The following is a 20,270-nucleotide window of genomic DNA, read 5'->3' as shown; positions in this document are numbered from 1 at the left end:
ACAGGCATATCTAGCCCACCGATTGAAGGTCTCGGAGGGTTACCAACTCAGCCAACTATTCTTGGCTCTAGATTATTGTCCTGGAATGTTGCGGGCCTTGCATCTAAAATTGAACACCCAGATTAGGGGGAATATATTGACTCCCATGAAATATGTATTTTTCAGGAAACTTGGGCGGTAGATCCAAAATATAGGGCAGGTTTTGTCGCGTATTGCGAGGAGGCTGTTAAGGGTCCAATGGGGAGACCGTCAGGGGGACTCTGTATATGGGTTGCTCTACACCTAGGATGCATGGTTAAGCAAATCAAGACATATTCCCCAGATATAACCTGCATCATTCTGACCCACAAGAACTTGCAAAAATTTGCAATTATAAATGTTCACTCTCGCCCGATCCAGTATGGAGGGACTTCACCAACAATCACTAGTTTGACAAACATTTTAAGTGGACTGGGGGAAGATTTTACATTTGTAATCTGTGGTGATTTCAATTGCCACTTTGAGCCACTAAGTGGAGACACAAATGCGATCTCCGACGCAGAGGACTCCACTTGAGCACTCCCCCCTCCCAATATGTACCCCACCACCCGATGGATGCCGTTGGCCCTTGAACTTTTCAATGAGGGCCTGTAACGGCCGTTTCCCTAGTGATAACCCTGGTCGTTCGACCTTTAAGAGGCCTGGACAGTCCTCAGTCATTGACTATATTATGATTAGTATGGAACTATGGCAGAACGTGGTTGACTTTGCCGTAGGAGACAGATGTGAGAGTGATCATAATCCTATAGTCATGACTTGGGACCCCCAGTGGCCTGGCACCAATGGAAACAGCGAAGAGGTGTTTCAAAATAACGTGGTGGGTGTAGAGGGGGGGGGGGCGGATAAGATGGACTAGGCTAATAGAATCTGAGGAATCACTGCCTAAATTATATGCGAGTATTATCCCAGTATTAGAGAGCGCTAGTGTTGTGGCTGGTAAATCAACACTTCCCGATTTTGATAGTGAACTCGAAATGCTCCACCGAAGACTCACTGAGGTTTTGGCTGCTTTCTTTTTAAAGAGTGGCACGACTAACCCCAAACCTGGCAGTCTTAGGAACTCATGGTACACGAAAGCTTGCAGGGTAGCAAAACAGATCCTTTTGACAGAACTGAAATATTCTGATCATTTGCGTATTCGGGAAGCCAGGAAGGCATATAAGAATACCATCCTTAATGCAAAGAATGAATGGGAAACAGTAAGGTGACAAGAAATTAAGATGGCCCTTGACCAAAAAGATAGCAAAAGTTTCTGGAATCTTGTCCACCATGGGAAAGTGGAAGGTAGAACCACACTTGACCCTAACATAGATGAGGGTGCCTGGTTCTCATACTTTAAGGATGTGTACTCTTCTTCAACTCTGGACGTAAATACTAATAACACTCCAGTTTTTAATTTTAACCTTCAAAGCCTATCTGATGCACCTCCATTTTTATTGGGAGAACCGGTATTAGTTTAGTCCAAATTGCAGCCCCAGGACTTGATGAAATCCCGGGTGATCTGTTTAAAAGTGAGCACCAAATTTGGGCACCCTATCTTCTAACACTATTCAATGCAATCCAGTACGGTTTTACTGCGCCACCAACGTGGGCAGGTGCCAAAATTGTCCCAATTTATAAAAAGGGATCCTAGCTGGAACCATCAAATTACAGGCCCATTAGCTTAATAGATGTTTTGCAGAAACTATACGGGAGGTTACTGTTGGGGAGACTGCAAGAATGGATTGAAGATCAGGCCATACTAACCCTGCTTCAAGCTGGCTTTAGGGCCAAGATGTCCACGGTGGATCAATTGTTTAGGTTACAGCTGATCCACTGGAAGCATGTAATACTTGAACAGGGGAGCCTATACCTCACGTTTGTTGACTTAAAGTCAGCCTTCGATATGGTTGATCGAGGCCAGCTATGGAATATCCTGGCAACCATGGGGGTTCCATCTTATCTTTGCCTACAATTGCAACGCCTCCATGAGGGCACTTATGCCAGAGTAAGGTATGGAAAAGATGCACAGCTGACGGCCCCCTTCCCGGTTGACAAGGGGGTCCGTCAGGGCTGTGTATTGGCGCCAACCCTTTTCTCACTTTTCCTCAATGGTCTAGTGGAAGATCTTCTGCAGGCAAAAGATCTTGATTCCCCAAAAATAGGTTCCCGCAAATTTCGTACACTGATGTTTGCGGATGACACCCTGCTCCTTTCAAAGTCACCCATGGGGATGCAGAGAGTACTAAGGGAATTCACTGACTTTTGCAAAAAGAGGAAACTCCAAGTCAACATCAGTAAAACAAAATATATGGTGTTTGGCGCCAAAGCCTCTTCCTACCCCCATCCAGTTATGGATGATATTCCGCTGGAACGAGTCAACGTTTTTGAATATTAGGGATTGACCCTGAATGATAAAATGACCTGTGCTCCCCAAATTGAGAAGGCGAATCTAAATCTTATTCAGACAATAGGTGGGCTGAGGAAAGTTCATAACAGTTGTTCACTAAAAACAATTAGTCCTCAGTCGGAGATTTATAAAGTTCAAGCTCGCTCAGCGGCCCTGTATGGGGTGGAACTTTGGGGTCACAGCAAAACCCACACACTAACTGTGACTGAAAATAAATTCCTCAGAGGTATTACGGTTTTGCCAAATAATACCCCACTGGTCCCACTAAGAATAGACCTGGGTGTCCTCTCTGTGACGGATCTTATTTCGAGTCGACCTCTGCTGTACTGGCACCAGCTGTGGGGTACATCAGAGTTAGGCCACTACAGGGAGGAGCTCAGGTCGTTTCTACAGATGCCAGGAGCGGTGGGCAAAATACCATGGTTGTCTTTTGTAAGAGAATTCTTTAAGGCAATTGGTAGAGAGGATCTCTGGGTAACCCCTGAGCAAGCATGCGTAATTACCCCGAAGACAACCCTATCCAAACAACTGAAGGATTACAACCTGCGGCTTGTATGCCAAGTGTGTATCACTACAAGCTTGACCTGGGTGTTCTTGAGCCATAAATCTTCCTACTGCTTTGAACAGGTTTTGGACGTAATACATCCACCGTCGACAAGGAGGCTTTTCCTCCAATTCAGATATGGCACTCTTCCATTATTTGCAACAACTAACAAGTGGACTGAGGGGTCCTGCTACCTTTGCCCTGGTTGCCTAGTGAGGGAAGAAACTGAAGCTCACATGGTCTTTTTCTGCCCGGCCTATAAGCAGGCCAGGAAAAAATGGAATATACAATTATGTAGGAACCTGGGTATTAGGCAGTATTCTGCCACGCTTAGAATCTTAAAATCTTAAATGGATCCACTGCTTGTTATTACAATTTCCAAATTCCTTCAGGCAATATGGATTAAAAGAGGGCGTCTTTTAGAAATCGATGTTTAACACCATGATTTTTTTACTTACTATTGCTCCTGGAGTGTTTTTTATATTCCTAACATTACGTGTAATGTTTGTATACTAATTTATTTTTTTAAACAACTGAGATCTAAAAATTACTCTGCTTAAGCTTTCTCAATACCATGGGCACTTTTTGCACTTTAATCTAACTTGTAAAGTTACAACTGTAAATTAATATAGTGATGTAATTTAAAATTTATATTTTAACCTCTGTTCTTTTATGACTTGAAAAGTCGTGATGAAGCCCAAAAACTAAAATTCTTTATAAATGATGACACAATCCACTATCACACTTACCAATCAATACCAGGCCCATAAACATAGAGAGTGAGGTGAATGGATCATTATGTTATTTATAACTTTAGGCAATAAACTATCTACAATAAACAAGACCAGCTTGTCATTTTGAAAAGTTTATTTTTAAAATTCATAATTGAAAAATCTTTATTAACTCTCTTTATTAAAATCAAGCATTTAGTTTTATTAATTCTAATCACATAATCATTGGCACAATGTAAGCTGTCAAGTTAGATTTGATCAAAATGATGAATTTAAGAAATCATAACTTTTTCTCTAAGTTAATTTTCTAACCTTAAAGAGAAACAAATAATAAACAGTAGAATGCTTACAATCCCAAGGCAATCCGACAGCGCTTCGCCCCTCTGGAAAAGACGGTCCCAAACCCCTCAAGAGAGCCAATTTTATATCATTTTTCGCTCTCAAAACTAACTAAATGTAATATTTTAGAAAAGTTCAGCACTATGATTGGATGATGGCTGTCAGGCCACCTCAGCTACCAGTCCAGAGAATATGCGCGTCACTATGCCATTGTCAATAAAGTGACATCAGCTTCCGAGGCTTTGCAACAAAAAGTTGCCAATCTACTTCCACCGAAAGCTCGGCAGATTCATGCCTGTCACTTCCTTGGCCTTGAATAAGAACATTCAGAGCAGTCCATGGAAATAAACTTCTTTGTTAGAGTCTCTCTTTTTTTTAAAAAGTCAGAGCCACGAGAAGTAAGTTCAATAAACTCTTGCATGGAAGATTTCCAACGTGTAGCTTGGCTCCAGCTTCTGCTCAGTTCAGGCCGACCAACTTTTCTCCAAAGCAAAGACTAGTCCTCAGCTCACTCTTGAGCTATTATTTAAACAAACACAAAAAGAGTGATTAATTCAAGTAAAGCAAACTCTTCTGTACCACCCAGTCCCTTATTAATCATTAATTAACCCACTAATAAAAAACATTTAGCAAAAGCAAACATTTAAAGCAGCACATAAAATATCCATCATTCTTCATGTAATCCAGCTTTATGTTTCTGAAAGAATAAAAAGATAATTAAGTGATACACAGACAGACAAACACAACATAAGACTTACATGTAAGCACATAAAATAAGCACATGCCATGAATGATCAGCTGCATATTAATGGTGACAAAGACAATAGGACAGACATAACAAACAGGACAATATTAATAATGTGTTACAAAAACAGACTTGCAAATGCAACAAGAGCACATGTAATTAGTTTTCCGCGTGTATATGTGTGGTGCAAACTTAATCTAGGTTGGGTTAAATAAAACAAATCATGCAACAGTTCATTAATTAATCAGTTAATGTTATGGGGAATTGAATCCACAAGCCAGAATAAAATATTTTCTGCAGCCCGCTTCATCAACTCCCTTATCTGGTGATTTTAAAATCCCCAAACAACACACAAAAATTTAGAATTTTTTTTACCCATTTTAGAGACAACACACACTGAATTCTCTCGATATTAGTTTCCCTAAACCCCTGTTTCAGCTGTCTTATTATCTCTATCAAACTGAACTCTTCGCATTTCTTCTAATTCATATTCCTTTTCTTGTTACTTTCTGAGTTTATAAATTCTTCTCTTTTCATTCTGATGCTTCCTCCTTTTGTGAATCAAACAACTAATTTTTAGCAGCATTATCATTATAATAATGACAATTACTGGATAGAGCACTTTGCCAATGATTGAACTGCCAAGTTCTGAAAACCAATCTTTAATAACCTCCATTCTCTTCCCAATTTTCTCAGAAAAGGTCTCCTCCTCCATGGGTTCTATTTCCTCATGGAAGTGCGTGATATTTTTAACGAGTAACTCTATATCCCGACTTTTGTCAGGTATATAAGTACAGCAATGTTGGACATGCAAGACCCCACAGACTCCACCCTCTTTTGCAAGCAGAATGTCTAAAGCAAGACGATTCTGCATAACCATACTTCTGGTAGCAACAAGTTCTGTGCTAACCAATTGGAAACCACTTGCATTATCAGTTGACGACCTATCTACAATTGTAGACACTTTTCTAATTTTGATGGAATTCATTGTAATCCCCACCATAGGAATAACAGCACCAAAAATGTCTCCCAGGATTTCAGTGAAACTTTCTCTTTTGTACCTATTCTGATTCAAGTGTTCGCCAAATTCAAAAGTACCCTTTTCATTTCTGTCAACGTGAAATATTTTTGGAAAGACCAGGCCAAGATAACATGTCCCGTACCAGTGGTCCGGGAGGCTAAAATAAGCCTTATTGCCACAAATAAAATAAATTCCAGGGAAAATTGGATCCTTTCCACCTTTGAATCCCCATCCCCCTTCAATACGATAAGTATCTTCACATTGACTAGCACCTACAAAAATGTTATCATACAGGGTATTATCTCTTCTAATGCAAAATTTACCACTAACAGGTTCATCTATATTAATTGCTGCATTAGTATTAACACCATTTAACTTGGCATCTTCTAACTGCCAGTATTTGGATTTAGCATGTTTTAGTTTTTCATTTCTTTTGTAAACAGCCCTCCTCTCCTCAACCATGTTAAGGAAAGTCTTTTCTTCAGCTCTCATTTTGCATGTTAAATTATTTCTATAGGCGTATTCATAGTTTAGTTCATTAGTAACTAAAAAGAATTCCCTCATCTGCTTCGCAGACCTTACTTTGTTTAGGCTATTTACAATTTTGAGATTTGCAAAAACCTCATCAAAGTCTGAGTAATAATACTCCAGACGACCAGTTTGATAAAACAGGATAGCAATCACACTACAAGTAATGCCATAAGTGAGAGGTAACATATTATATGTCACCCCCTCAGAAACAGAGGCAGGTAATTTTATGCACACGTAGCAATCTTTGACATTCATTACTTTGACATATTCAGATAAAAGCCTTGAAAATGAATTAGTTGAAAAGTCACCAATAGATCTATCTTGATGAGACACTGGATCATGATTAATAACTCTACTGGACTTGCCAGCATGCTTCTCATGATTAGACTCTACTTTACTAGTTATATTAGTCTCAGATTTTTGCTTTTTAACATCAAAGGGATAGACCACAGCTAAAATTAGCCAAAGTAAAATTAATAATATCACACAAATTGAAGTCATTTTACAACACTTTTTAAAAATTGAACACCTAGAAGTATCTGATCTAGGCATTTCCAAAAACAAAATTTTTAAATAAGAATGTAAGTATAACTACCAAAATTTTATCCCCCCTTTTAAATTTTTTTTTTTTTAAAGATTTTGACCCTAAACAGTTTTTCTTCGACCTTGTGTCACAAAATATGTCTTCTTTAGCTAAACAGAATTTCTTCGACCTAACGTCACCTAACAAATTTTCTTCAGCCTTATGCCAGGAAACAAAAAGTTACCTAACACATATTTTCTTCAGCCTTATGCCAGGAAATAGATCCTCAACTAATTTCTAACAATTTTAATCTCTGTCACTTTCTAAAAATTCCTGACCACTGCTTTCCACTTCAACAATAGGTGGAATAATAATATAGGTCCATTCTGGAGATTTATATTTTTTGTTTGGTCTAATTACTCTTTTTGTCTTGCGAGTGATAACTTCTATTTTCTTGTTTTCGCCTTCAATTTTTTTTTCAAGTTCACTTCCTTGACTAGAAATCTCATTAACATGTTCCTTTGATTTCTTCACTAGTTTGAATTTCAAATTATTTTCAGGCCAAATGTCTCCTTTTCTCAAGACTTTTTTCTTTGGCACACTTTCGTTACATTCAGTTTTCCAAGCTCTTTTTCTGTGTTTTCTTATTTCAGAATCTTCATCACTTTCAGTGTCTGTATCAGAGACATCAAATCTGTACCTAGGAACTTCTTTACTCGGCAACTTCACTCCGTTTGAAACAATACCCTTACTGGTACTTGGCAATTCTTCTTCTTCAGGAATCACCTTCAGCTTCCCAGTTTCAAGCTTTTTTAGGTCTCGCCTGTCGATGCGCATGCGCATCGAGCAAGCGAGAGTATTGGGACTTATCAACTCTTTATCCACACTGCAAGGAATCGTGGCGATTCCTTGCAGTGCCCGTGACTTTTAAGCTCAATGCGCATGCGCATTGAGCTTAAAAGCGCGTGCACGTCCGTCGTGTTTTACCCGCTCCGCCCCCTCCCCTTCCCGCCGTGTCGCATTTCTCCTCCCCCCTCCCCTCGCGCCGTGTCGCATTTCTCCTCCCCCCTCCCCTCTCTTCCCTCCGTCTTGTATTTTTTTGCAAATTGCAGGCACGCGTTTATTATTCTGTTGTGCTTGGTGTCATGTCGAAGTGCTTTAATGCGAAATACGTTAACGTTTATATTTCATGGTTGATTTTTAGCTTCATGTAAATAAACACTTGCTTGTTTTACCCGCTCCGCCCCCTCCCCTTCCCGCCGTGTCGCATTTCTCCTCCCCCCTCCCCTCTCTTCCCTCCATCTTCTTTGTTTATTTTACCTGCTCCGCCCCCTCCCGCCGTGTCGCATTTCTCCTCCCCCTCCCCTCTCTTCCCTCCTTTTTTTTGAGTGCGCAAAAAGAACCATTGTCGGCTTAAAGTGGACTCCAACCTGTCCATCTCATATCATTGACTTGCTTGGTCATTTACATTTGCTCCATTCTTATTGGTTCACTTGTAGGCTTTACTTCCTCTTGCATTTGTCCCCTCCCCTGGAGCATGGCTGCATTTACTTGCATCCGTCCGCAAATCCCTTTTCATGCACCATTTTTGTTACGCAGTCAGAGTGAGGAAGTGTTTTGCAGTGGTCTCCCTCATGTACTGCTCTTCCCCCTCCGTCATGCTCTGTGTTGCTCTCCCGCATGTACTTCTCGTCCCCCTCCACCATGCTCGGTGTTGCTCTCCCGCATGTACTTCTCTTCCCCCTCTGCCATGCGACATGTTGCTCACCCATGTGCTTCTCCCTCACCGGCCTCAGTGATGCGCTGCTTGACCTGGGCTTTGCCTGCTCCCGTTCCTCACCTGCCTCAGTAATGCGCTGCCTGACATGTGCTTCACCCTTATCTGCCTCAGTAATGCGCTGCTGGAACTCCTGTGCCTCACCTCCTCCAGGTTGCTTTCTTGCCAGTAGTATTCCTTGCCTGCTTCATGTTTCTCTCGTCAGTTTGCTTTATTCCACCCCTCACTGCTCGGTCACCCGTTTGCTTTACAACACCCCCCCCCCCCCCTACCTACTATGTTCCTTCCGTACCTGCAATTGTGTTGCTTCCACCAGCCCTGCTATGTTGCTTCTGTCCCAGTGGTCTCTCCTGCCAAACCAGTGTTACATTCCCTCACCCACTTAAAAAAATTCACACTTCAACCAATTCAATTCCAATCAGCTCCGCCCCCTCCCCTTCCCGCCGTGTCGCATTTCTCCTCCCCCCTCCCCTCTCTTCCCTCCGTCTTCAGTAGAAATCGTGGCTGTAGAATCAAATAAGCTTTATTGCAAAAAGACTTCCCGTGTCCAAACAATGTTACAATCACTTGAGGTATTGAGGCGGGGATTTGCAAATTGATGCTAACAGCCGAAGAGTCAGTCTTGAAGGATCTGACTGGTACAGGTATTCAGTCTGCACGGCACCCCACCCCCGCATTGTCCAAAGTTGCCAAGTTTTCAGTCTTAAGTGTGACATTTGCACGTTTTCAGTGTGCTCCTGTGTGATATTTCATTGCCTTATAGTCTGTGTCACTTTCTAATGGCGAGTAAAGCGGTTATGTCCGTGTAGAGAAACGTTGCACAGTAATGGTATAGAAATAGTCTTGAAACAATTGCAAACTCTTTAAACGCTTATGCTGTAACACAAATTACTTTCCTTTACGGACATGATCGCCATGAAACAATAGTGGTGTTATTTATAATAATATAGATGTATTTTATTGGTATATCTCCAGTTTGTTTAAACTGTGTGTTATTTTCATAAGCTACATCAGTTCTATTCAGTGATGAAAAATTATCATTCTCAGTATTCATCTGGACATGAAATGCAGCTGTGCAAACTTAAAATAATTCTGTGGGGGTGTGTTCTTGGAGGGGAAGGGGCTCATGGTAAGTATTGCCTGAGAGGCACTTATGCACACATCAAGCCTCTTTACATTCACCCCCAAAATCTTGCTAAACCCTACGATCGTCAGGTTTTTAGGTCTCGCCTCAACCCCTCACCCTCAACCCCTCACTCACCCTCACTCTCACTCATCCTCACTCACCCTCAACCCCTCACCCTCACTCACCCTCACCCTCAACTCCTCACCCTCACTCACTCACCCTCAACCCCTCACTCACCCTCACTCTCACTCACCCTCACTCAGCCTCAACTACTCCCCATCACCCTCACTCACCCTCACTCACCCTCACCCTCACTCACCCTCAACACCTCACTCACACTCACCCACCCTCACCCTCACTCACCTTCAACACCTCACCCTCAACCTCAACCCCTCACTCACCCTCACTCACCCTCACTCATCCTCACTCACCCTCACTCACCCTCACTCATCCTCACCCTCACTCACCCTCACTCTCACTCACCCTCACTCAGCCTCAACTACTCCCCCTCACCCTCACTCACCCTCAACACCTCACCCTAACTCACCCTCACCCTCACTCACCCTCAACACCTCACTCGCCCTCACCCTCACTCACCCTCAACACCTCACCCTCAACGCCTCACCCTCACCCTCACTCACCCTCACCCTCACTCACCCTCACTCACCCTCACTCTCACTCACCCTCACTCAGCCTCAACTACTCCCCCTCACCCTCACTCACCCTCAACACCTCACCCTAACTCACCCTCACCCTCACTCACCCTCAACACCTCACTCGCCCTCACCCTCACTCACCCTCAACACCTCACCCTCAACGCCTCACCCTCACCCTCACTCACCCTCACCCTCACTCACCCTCACCCTCACTCACCCTCACTCTCACTCACCCTCACTCTCACTCACCCTCACTCTCACTCACCCTCACTCTCACTCACCCTCACTCACCCTCACTCACCCTCAACACCTCACCCTCACTCACCCTCACGCTCACCCTCACTCACCCTCAACACCTCACCCTCACACAGTGCAATAGGTCTCAGACCATTTCAGTTAGAGCTTTTAGAAATGTTTATGGCTTTTTTTATTTGTAATTCTTTAGCATTGGCTACAGGAAACAAAAATGCTAAACATTTACCAAAAAAACCCATAAACAATTCTAAAAGCACTAACTCTAATGGTGCGAGACCTATTGCATTTCCAATGCTTGTTTTACAGAGCTACTTCTTCTTTGCCTTTCAATGGTATCGCTCAGATTTTCGTCTCGCTTACAATTTTCTGCTTCTTTTGAATCTCTCTTTTCTCTCAGAGACTCTTCTTCAAGCAAATCATCATCATCAACACCTCGATTTCCAGTTTTCAGATCTTCTTTATTCAAGTTCTGACTTCCATCTAGATTCTCTTGATGTTGATTTTCTTGTTGATCATCATCAGAATCAGAATCAGGATCTTCTGGGTCTCTTTCTGAATCTGAATCAGCTGTTGTATCACCTTCTTCATCAGAGTTTTCAGGAGGTGACACACGAATTGTATGGCTTGGATGAATCCACCTTTTCAGTCCTCTGCGCTTTATTGCATTTGTTGTTATTAAAATTACCTGACGTGGCTTCTGCCACCTCGGTGATAAACAGTTCCTTCTTCGGTGAACCTTTGTTCTCACCCAATCACCGGGTTGCAAATCATGAGCTTGTACTTTTTCTTTTGAAATAATGTCACTTTTCAAAATGACAAGCTGGTCTTGTTTATTGTAGATAGTTTATTGCCTAAAGTCATAAATAACATAATGATCCATTCACCTCACTCTCTATGTTTATGGGCCTGGTATTGATTGGTAAGTGTGATAGTGGATTGTGTCATCATTTATAAAGAATTTTAGTTTTTGGGCTTCATCAGTCGAAATAAAGTTATTATGATGAAGTACAACAAATGACCTATGCCATCTTTCACTGGATTGACTGACATCAGAAAATATATTAAAATACTCAATATAATAGAGTGCTACGTAAGGGATCCTTCTAGAAACTAGCATCCAGTGCAGCTTATGGTAATCCTCGGAGAAGGTATCGAATTTTCTGAAAATTCATGATAAGGTTCTCTGCCATATTCTGAACACAGTTTGAAGCTTGTAAATGGCTGGCACAGGAATACAAACAAAGCAAGCACAGGTATAGTCCAATCTATAAAGGGTTTTGATGCTAGCATTAATGAGACCAGCTTTCAGTGGCAGAGAATAAAGACTTTTTTCTTCAGGATCCATTCTGAAGGAATTTTGCATTCTCTGTCTTTTGAGAAAGTTAAAGAATGGTGATGCACACTTTTGTGTATTTGTAGAAGTGGTGGGAAGTGACAACGAGGTCTTCCATCCCTGTTGATCTACCTGCAGGAAGTTTAAATAGCCCACCATCGCCCTCATTACAATTTGCATGGTACTGCCAGGGTGCTAACTCCGCATCAGTAATTATCAGAAATGTGAGGTGACAATCTACCAGTACTATACAATTATGAGTTAAACCACACACAATGGGGAATTACTCCGCGGACCTGGATTTGCCTAGTGGTGCTCTTTATGGTATTCCCTTTCCGGTCGGTTTAACAGACACATTTACAACCTACTTTGAGAAGGTGGTAAAAGTGCGTAGGCAGCAGAAAAAGTGTATGTGGAGCTGTAGAGAGGTGGGGTTAATGTAGGGTGAAGGAAGGAGTGGAGAATGTTGACTGGCAGAAAGAATTGTATAATGCTTCCACATTCTGTGTCTGCTGCTTGGTCAGGGGTCATGGAAGTGGTCCAGCTACAATGCTGCCTTTTCCAAGAATTGGTAAAATCGGGTTTGCCACACCTGCGCTCGGGTTTGGCGCTCCAGCACCCAGTAAATCTGGGCACAAGAACACTGAGTGGCTGAGCCACAAAGTACCTCCGCACTAATGGCAGAGGCCCTGCAGTCATGGTGGGGGCCCTCAAGCATGGCGGAGGCCCCACAATGGGTAAGTGCAGTACGGAGGTCCCCCCACGACGGTAGGGTTTCCGCCATGAGTGTGGAGACCCTTTGTGAATCAGCAATGAATGTATTATAATTGTGTGGAACAGAATTACAAACCAGAATTCTTCTCCGCACCATTCCCAATTGGGATCCATGTCTTTCATGGGCACCTTGCAGGTGGGCTGTTCAGGAAGAGAGAGTGCTATACTATGAAGCGTGAGAAGCAATGAGAAAATAAACAAAGCCTCTTCTACCGTAAATGGCGTTGGATGATCTCAGTGGTTGAAGTGGGGAATCTATTGGGAACAACATTCCCAATCTTTTTTTTATTTTTTCATTAACAGTTTTCATGCGTACATTAAGTTAATCAGCAGAACTAAAAGAGCTTGGGAGTCAGTGTGTGGCTTTAATCAGCTGAGTCCCTTGAGGCTTTATGAAGACAAAGGTTTATTCTTTTTGAGAGATTATGTATGGGTGTTGTCAGTTTTGTTTTGGAATGTGTACTTCTAATAGAAACTTATAAAATAATCTTTGCACTTGGTGCAATCTGATGGTATAGTACTAGAAATCAGTGGCGGCTGGCTTGTACCAAGTGTGGTGAGGCACAAAAAATTTAAATAAATTCACTTACCGTTGCAGCGCGATTGCCCTCCTCCCCAGGAAGCTCCAGATGAAGGAATCATCACTACCCAATCCTGGTGCTGCTTTCACAGCATGAAAGCAGTGCCAGGATTGAAAAGAGAAGGCTCTCCCAGCACTCCTAAAAGCACTGGAGGGTTGCGCGTTCTCTAACTCAGCTGTCTAAGACAGCTAGGTTAGAGAACTTTAAAATGTGCATGTCTGACTGGCTGTCCCAAGAAACCTGGCAAAACAGACAGGCGCATTTTAAAGCGCACAGCTTCCTGCTGCTGCCACTCGGCAGCACTGGTTCCGCTTCGTTCCGACACTTTTGTTCGGAACGGGTTGCTGAAAAATGAATCGGTAATAAATATATTTTATTACCATTTAATTTTTCAGCTCTGGGGCTTATGGGGCGATGCTCTTCCGATCAAATGGAGGAGTAGCCCCTGCAAGAAATAAATACTTTTGATGCATGTAGAGGCAGTTTTACTACCAATCTGAGCCTGGTAACAAAAGTGATGTGAACAAAGGGAAATTATTGATTTGCCTTGCTATAACTTAGGGAAATGTTTTTATTACTCCAATATTTCTAGCTTTGTATGTGTGATGTACTGTACAGCACATTTAGAATGTGAGAGAGATGTTAAATTATGACAAAGCATATTATTTTGTACTGGAAGGATACCACTACAGTACAAAACCTATGTTTGGCAGCATACACACACACTTGCACTGTGACACAAGAGTGTATGCATTGGAGCATGTCAACCTAGCGGGTGCCAGTGCACGGAGAAAAGAAAACATTTCTTAGTAGATATGGCACTGTTCTGCTCTCTTCCTTTCACACAACACAGAGCAGCAACTTTGGCTTCTGGGCCATGTTACATAAAAAGTTAGTTCATTCGTCCCCAAGTGTCTTTGCACATTTTGTGTCAGCCTTTCTTATTCTGTGTGTAATTCAATTTTAAAATAATGATGTGCACATTCACAGTGCGTTCAGCCACAGACTGGAACATCAAACCACTATAAATACATTTGAGTTTTCTACAGGTGCCCTAACCAGTATTCAGTTGTGAGACTATCTGCTTGCACAGTAACTAATTGAGATTTCAAAACATAAAAGAAGCACTTCCCACTGATTATTTTAAAATGTTATCATTTAATTTTCAATTAAGGTGTGCGCATCATATTTTATTCTGTATTTACCTGAATATGAAATGAACAAAATAGTTGCAGAATATGTTGTCATTATTTTAGCAAAGTCACCAACATTGCATTTAGGATTAGAGTTCCCATGGATTTGGGAAGCTTCAGCCCAAAGGGCGTTGAACTCCTGAAAATGCACAATGACGTTGAAAACATGCCATTGAATGAACAACCTTCTAACCTTCTTAAGAGGATAGGGGATTTCTTTCAAAATTCTATATGAGGGCGGTTATATGTTGTTACAACGAATTCAGTTGCAACGCATGCCTTTACCACGCATGCGTTACAACGGAATTCGTTTTCTATGCATAACCTTTACCACTAATATTCCTTTACCACGCATAGATTAACAACGTTTTTCGTTGTTAATTTATGCATGGTGAGGGCATATTCTTGTTAACGGTTACACCTGTCCCCTTTCACGTCCCCAGCCTCTACTCCTTTTAATTACCCCTGCCATTAACCCTTATTTTTATTTTTTTTAAATTTCATTTCCCCTTACATTTTTAACTCGTCTCCTCTCCATCTTCTTTGTTACGTCCATCTTCTTGGTTATGTCGGCCGTACGTCGTAAAGAGGAAGCGGAAGTTTAATTCCGTTTCCTCTTTAACAACGCTGATTGATTGATGTTCGTCACTTCAGGTTAGTTCTTTTTTTGGGGGGGGGGGCCCAACCCCCCTTTTTTATCCCTCGTTTTTTTAGTTTTATTGCATGCGTGGTAAAGGTTTTCGTGGAAACGGCCGCGTTGTAGTGCCCGTTTCCCTATGAGGGCCTATACCCATATGAAAATGTATGCATCAAATTACCTTTTGCCTCCACAAAAGCTAAGTTGCTTTGTTATGATCAATTTTCAACACAACACACTTTTCTGTGCCGGGTTTTAGCTGCCCTTTCTATGTGAATTTACACGAAATGTTCGAGGACACTTTTCACTCAATAAAATTGTGCAAAAAGTCAACTTCTAACTTTTACGTGCACAGGTGCGGTCATTGCTTAACCCCACTCAGGATGCCGGCACCTGAGCACAAAAAGTAGATTTGCATTGGTATAGCTTGTGGTAAAGAAATGCACATCTTACGGGCATTCATTAGTGCATTGTTACATGGAAGATTTGCCAGATTGGATCGTCAGGCAGCACAGGATGGGGAGGCAGGACGATGGATAGGTGGAACAGGGGTAGCTGGCATGTTCTGTTCAACTAAAATGGAGGAAGTGTCCTGACACAGTCTTTGCAACACTCTAACTGTGCAATTCCGTTGCTCTAATTACAATTTAGCTGAAGTGCCTTCTTCTGTCAATCATTGATTATTGAGGATCCGAAACATTTTTAGTAAAATATTCATACCCTTTAAAAAGTGTGGGTTAGCAATTTTTGGGAAATTCTCTGACAGGAGACAGCAAGTGTTAAGTGTTTAAAATGTGAAATGCATTGTTAGTTGCTTCCATTCTCATACAAAATTGGGTTATTAGCTGTGCGGGATGTGAGGTCTGTGCAAATAATAGGTGCACAATTTCTCCTTCCTGTGAGGCCAGCACCCGAATTGTAGTTCTTGACCGTATCAGGGTAGTGAAGCAGAACAGTCTAAGGCTTACTAAGGGGCGGTGGTGTGGGCTAGTATTCACCATTCGCTGGCACGCAACAATAACACTGAATAAATCGATTGTCCAGTTTGGGATTTTCTTTGAAAAAAGAAAAATACATTTATAAAAACATACACTACTAAATACTGCACATTAGTTTGGCCCTTTAAAGGGCCATGACTTCCAAAATCACATGAACCTCCCCTACCCATACCAGATAGCACAATAGAATGTAGGGTGGTACCACTTTAAATGAAGTAAGCCTATGGACCTTGTCAAGGGGTCACCACAACACATAAGGCAAACCTTCCGGCCTTGTAAAAGGTGCATTCCATTAAACAAAAATAAATCCACATGTTAAAAAAAACCATCATCCTTTATCTGTAATCCATAATAACCATGTATAAATGCAATAGGTTTTGTTAATAAAGCATTTGAACATTGTCGAACAATCACTGTCAGCATAAATGTTTAATAAAAGATTGAAAGTAAATATAACATGTGCTGTTTTTATACACTTTCAGGACACACAAAATATGGGTATGGTTCCAGACCTTAGAAGAAACTTCATACCAACTTGAAGAGCAACAACTCCAGCCTTGGGAATACTTCATTTCAGCCTGAAAAGCGGAGGGCCATAATTTCCTTGCCACCGCAAATTTAGGGTCAGTTTTCAAAAGTTACTTCTATGGGGGCTGCTGTAAGTCCTTTAACCACCCTAAAATACTTTCTAAATTTGGTGGTGGTACCCCTGCTACCCTGGGGCCACCATAAGGCAAGACAAATATGCATATAAGACTCACCGGAGGCATCACAGGGCACTCCTGCAGAGGAGCAGTCAATATTTTATTAGAAGCCCTCCCGCTGTTTTGGGGAGAGCTGCCTATCTTTTCTTTTGTGTTTTCCCTTTTTCCGTTTTATTTTTTTTTAAAAAGGTGCCCAGTCCCACCCGGGACAACACCAAGCCTTTCTCCTTGTTGGACGCAGCCTGGAGGGCACACATCCAGATGCTCTAGCTGACTCCCTGCCCGACCAGCACTCCTAGTTGCCAGCAGGGGAGCTGGCAGCTGTGTTTTCTCTTGTAGACAGGGTAGTGGTCACAAGCACACCTATTTGAATAATTCTCAAACTAATCATTCAGTAGAACAGATATTACTCTATCTGTTGCATGCTGCTTGGTATCACAGGGCTGCCTATCCATAGGATATCTTAATTTAACTGAATAGGTACAAGACACACCGTCTCCCCCGGACCGAGAGCACAGCTGTGATAATCTTGTTCAGATTTATTGCACACATTGTTACAAAAAAGTTTAACTTCTGAGTATAAAGAAACACAAATACAAGTAATCATTCGTTTCTCAACGATGTTATTGTTCCAAACATCATGGATATTTTTTTCGTATATTACACATTTTTACTGTGTTGAATCAAGTCATTACTTCATGACTCTCCTGGTACATAAATCGCTTATTCGTGAAATACAAATAACATGACATCAGATTTGTGAAAACAAACACATCATTGACGGCGATTGGTGATTGTTTGCCCGTGCATTTCGGGATGTCCTGTCCTTTCCTCATGGGCCACTGTAAATGAAACAATAATAAATACCATTCAATGCAAATACATGCTCTATATTACCAATACTCAACATAGTGGAAAATGTTGGATAATGCTATACATAGCCATATAAAGTGCTCGAGACATTCAAGGTTAAAAGCTCCTCAGTGTGGTTAATACCAAACCATGTATAATTTCCTTAAACTGCCTGGTCCAGCTGCGAGACTTCGACAAGCAGTATGTTTAATTAGCTGTGTTCTCTGTACCTGCTCCATGGGGCCGGTGGTTTCTTTTCTGGTGCCCACACCACGCCCCCCACCGTTATGGGTAGGGGTGAGCCCACCATTACTAGGGGGGGGGGCATGACAATCCCCCTTCCTTCATTGCCGAGACCCAGAGATGTGGTCCCAGGCACCCTTTACTGTTTATAAGCCCCGGGGAATGGGGTCTCCAGGCCCATAGACCCTAGGGAGGAGGCCTCATGCATGCCTCCTCCCTGGAAAATAAATTAATAAATCTTGTTCTGACCCCTGGACATGGGCCAAAGGGTCATTTTAGAGCATTTCAGCTGAGCGCCACACGCTCAAGCCCCCAAAAGGTCAAAGTTGCCAAACTTCAAATAGCCATAACTTGGTCCTTTTGGGCCTGTTTTACTCCAGGTGGTTAGCTCTAGCCACCTGGAGCAGCCCCAGAAGGACCCCTTGCCTTCAAAATGGTGCTGGATCTACAGCCTCCAACAGCTTTTCTACTTTTCTTTGGTCAGTGATGCTCCTCTCCTCCTTCTGGGGTGCAGAAGCCCAGATATTTCCCCAACCGGTCCTCAGACGGTGTAAGGGTGCCAGCTTCAATGGCACTTAGAGAGACTCACTAGTTCTGGCATCAACTCTGGGCCTTAGTACCTTAGGGCATTGACAGCTTTTCCGTCCACTTGTCCATGGCACTGTTGCAGTGCTGGCCCAGTGTTCAATTGAAAAGCAGCCTCTCTCTCTTGCGCAAGAGTTTTTAAATGAGGGTGGAAAGTTCTAGAAGCCATGTGTGCCTGGCCAATCCAAGGGTGCCACCATCCCTGTCCCAACCTTCCTGCACAGCATGCTGGGACATCTCAGGGTGGTGCCGGTGCCAGGCAGTCACTGCTCATATCTCCTCTGGGAACCTCATCTCTGCCCCTAGCTGACACTATTGCCAGGGCCTTTCCCATCAAAACTTCAAAGAGGATCTCCCGCCCGTGTTAGCTGTAGTTTTCTGGGCCTCTGCCTTTTTCAGTGGACCTGGGCTGTCCCATCCCTGGTACAGTATGACATTAATAAATGCAGATTTTCTTTTTTTCGTATATTACACATTTTTACTGGGTTGAATCAAGTCATTACTTCATGACTCTCCTGGTACATAAATCGCTTATTCGTGAAATACAAATAACATGACATCAGATTTGTGAAAACAAACACATCATTGACGGCGATTGGTGATTGTTTGCCCGTGCATTTCGGGATGTCCTGTCCTTTCCTCATGGGCCACTGTAAATGAAACAATAATAAATACCATTCAATGCAAATACATGCTCTATATTACCAATACTCAACATAGTGGAAAATGTTGGATAATGCTATACATAGCCATATAAAGTGCTCGAGACATTCAAGGTTAAAAGCTCCTCAGTGTGGTTAATACCAAACCATGTATATTTTCCTTAAACTGCCTGGTCCAGCTGCGAGACTTCGACAAACAGTATGTTTAATTAGCTGTGTTCTCTGTACCTGCTCCATGGGGCCGGTGGTTTCTTTTCTGGTGCCCACACCACGCCCCCCACCGTTATGGGTATGGGTGAGCCCACCATTACTAGGGGGGGGGCATGACAATCCCCCTTCCTTCATTGCCGAGACCCAGAGATGTGGTCCCAGGCCCCCTTTACTGTTTATAAGCCCCGGGGAATGGGGTCTCCAGGCCCATAGACCCTAGGGAGGAGGCCTCATGCATGCCTCCTCCCTGGAAAATAAATTAATAAATCTTGTTCTGACCCCTGGACATGGGCCAAAGGGTCATTTTAGAGCATTTCAGCTGAGCGCCACACGCTCAAGCCCCCAAAAGGTCAAAGTTGCCAAACTTCAAATAGCCATAACTTGGTTCTTTTGGGCCTGTTTTACTCCAGGTGGTTAGCTCTAGCCACCTGGAGCAGCCCCAGGAGGACCCCTTGCCTTCAAAATGGTGCTGGATCTACAGCCTCCAACAGCTTTTCTACTTTTCTTTGGTCAGTGATGCTCCTCTCCTCCTTCTGGGGTGCAGAAGCCCAGATATTTCCCCAACCGGTCCTCAGACGGTGTAAGGGTGCCAGCTTCAATGGCACTTAGAGAGACTCACTAGTTCTGGCATCAACTCTGGGCCTTAGTACCTTAGGGCATTGACAGCTTTTCCGTCCACTTGTCCATGGCACTGTTGCAGTGCTGGCCCAGTGTTCAATTGAAAAGCAGCCTCTCTCTCTTGCGCAAGAGTTTTTAAATGAGGGTGGAAAGTTCTAGAAGCCATGTGTGCCTGGCCAATCCAAGGGTGCCACCATCCCTGTC

Source organism: Lissotriton vulgaris, chromosome 12 (genome assembly GCF_964263255.1).
Source record: "Lissotriton vulgaris chromosome 12, aLisVul1.2, whole genome shotgun sequence".
NCBI classification, from domain to species: domain Eukaryota; kingdom Metazoa; phylum Chordata; class Amphibia; order Caudata; family Salamandridae; genus Lissotriton; species Lissotriton vulgaris.
Note: the sequence above shows the minus strand (reverse complement) of the source record.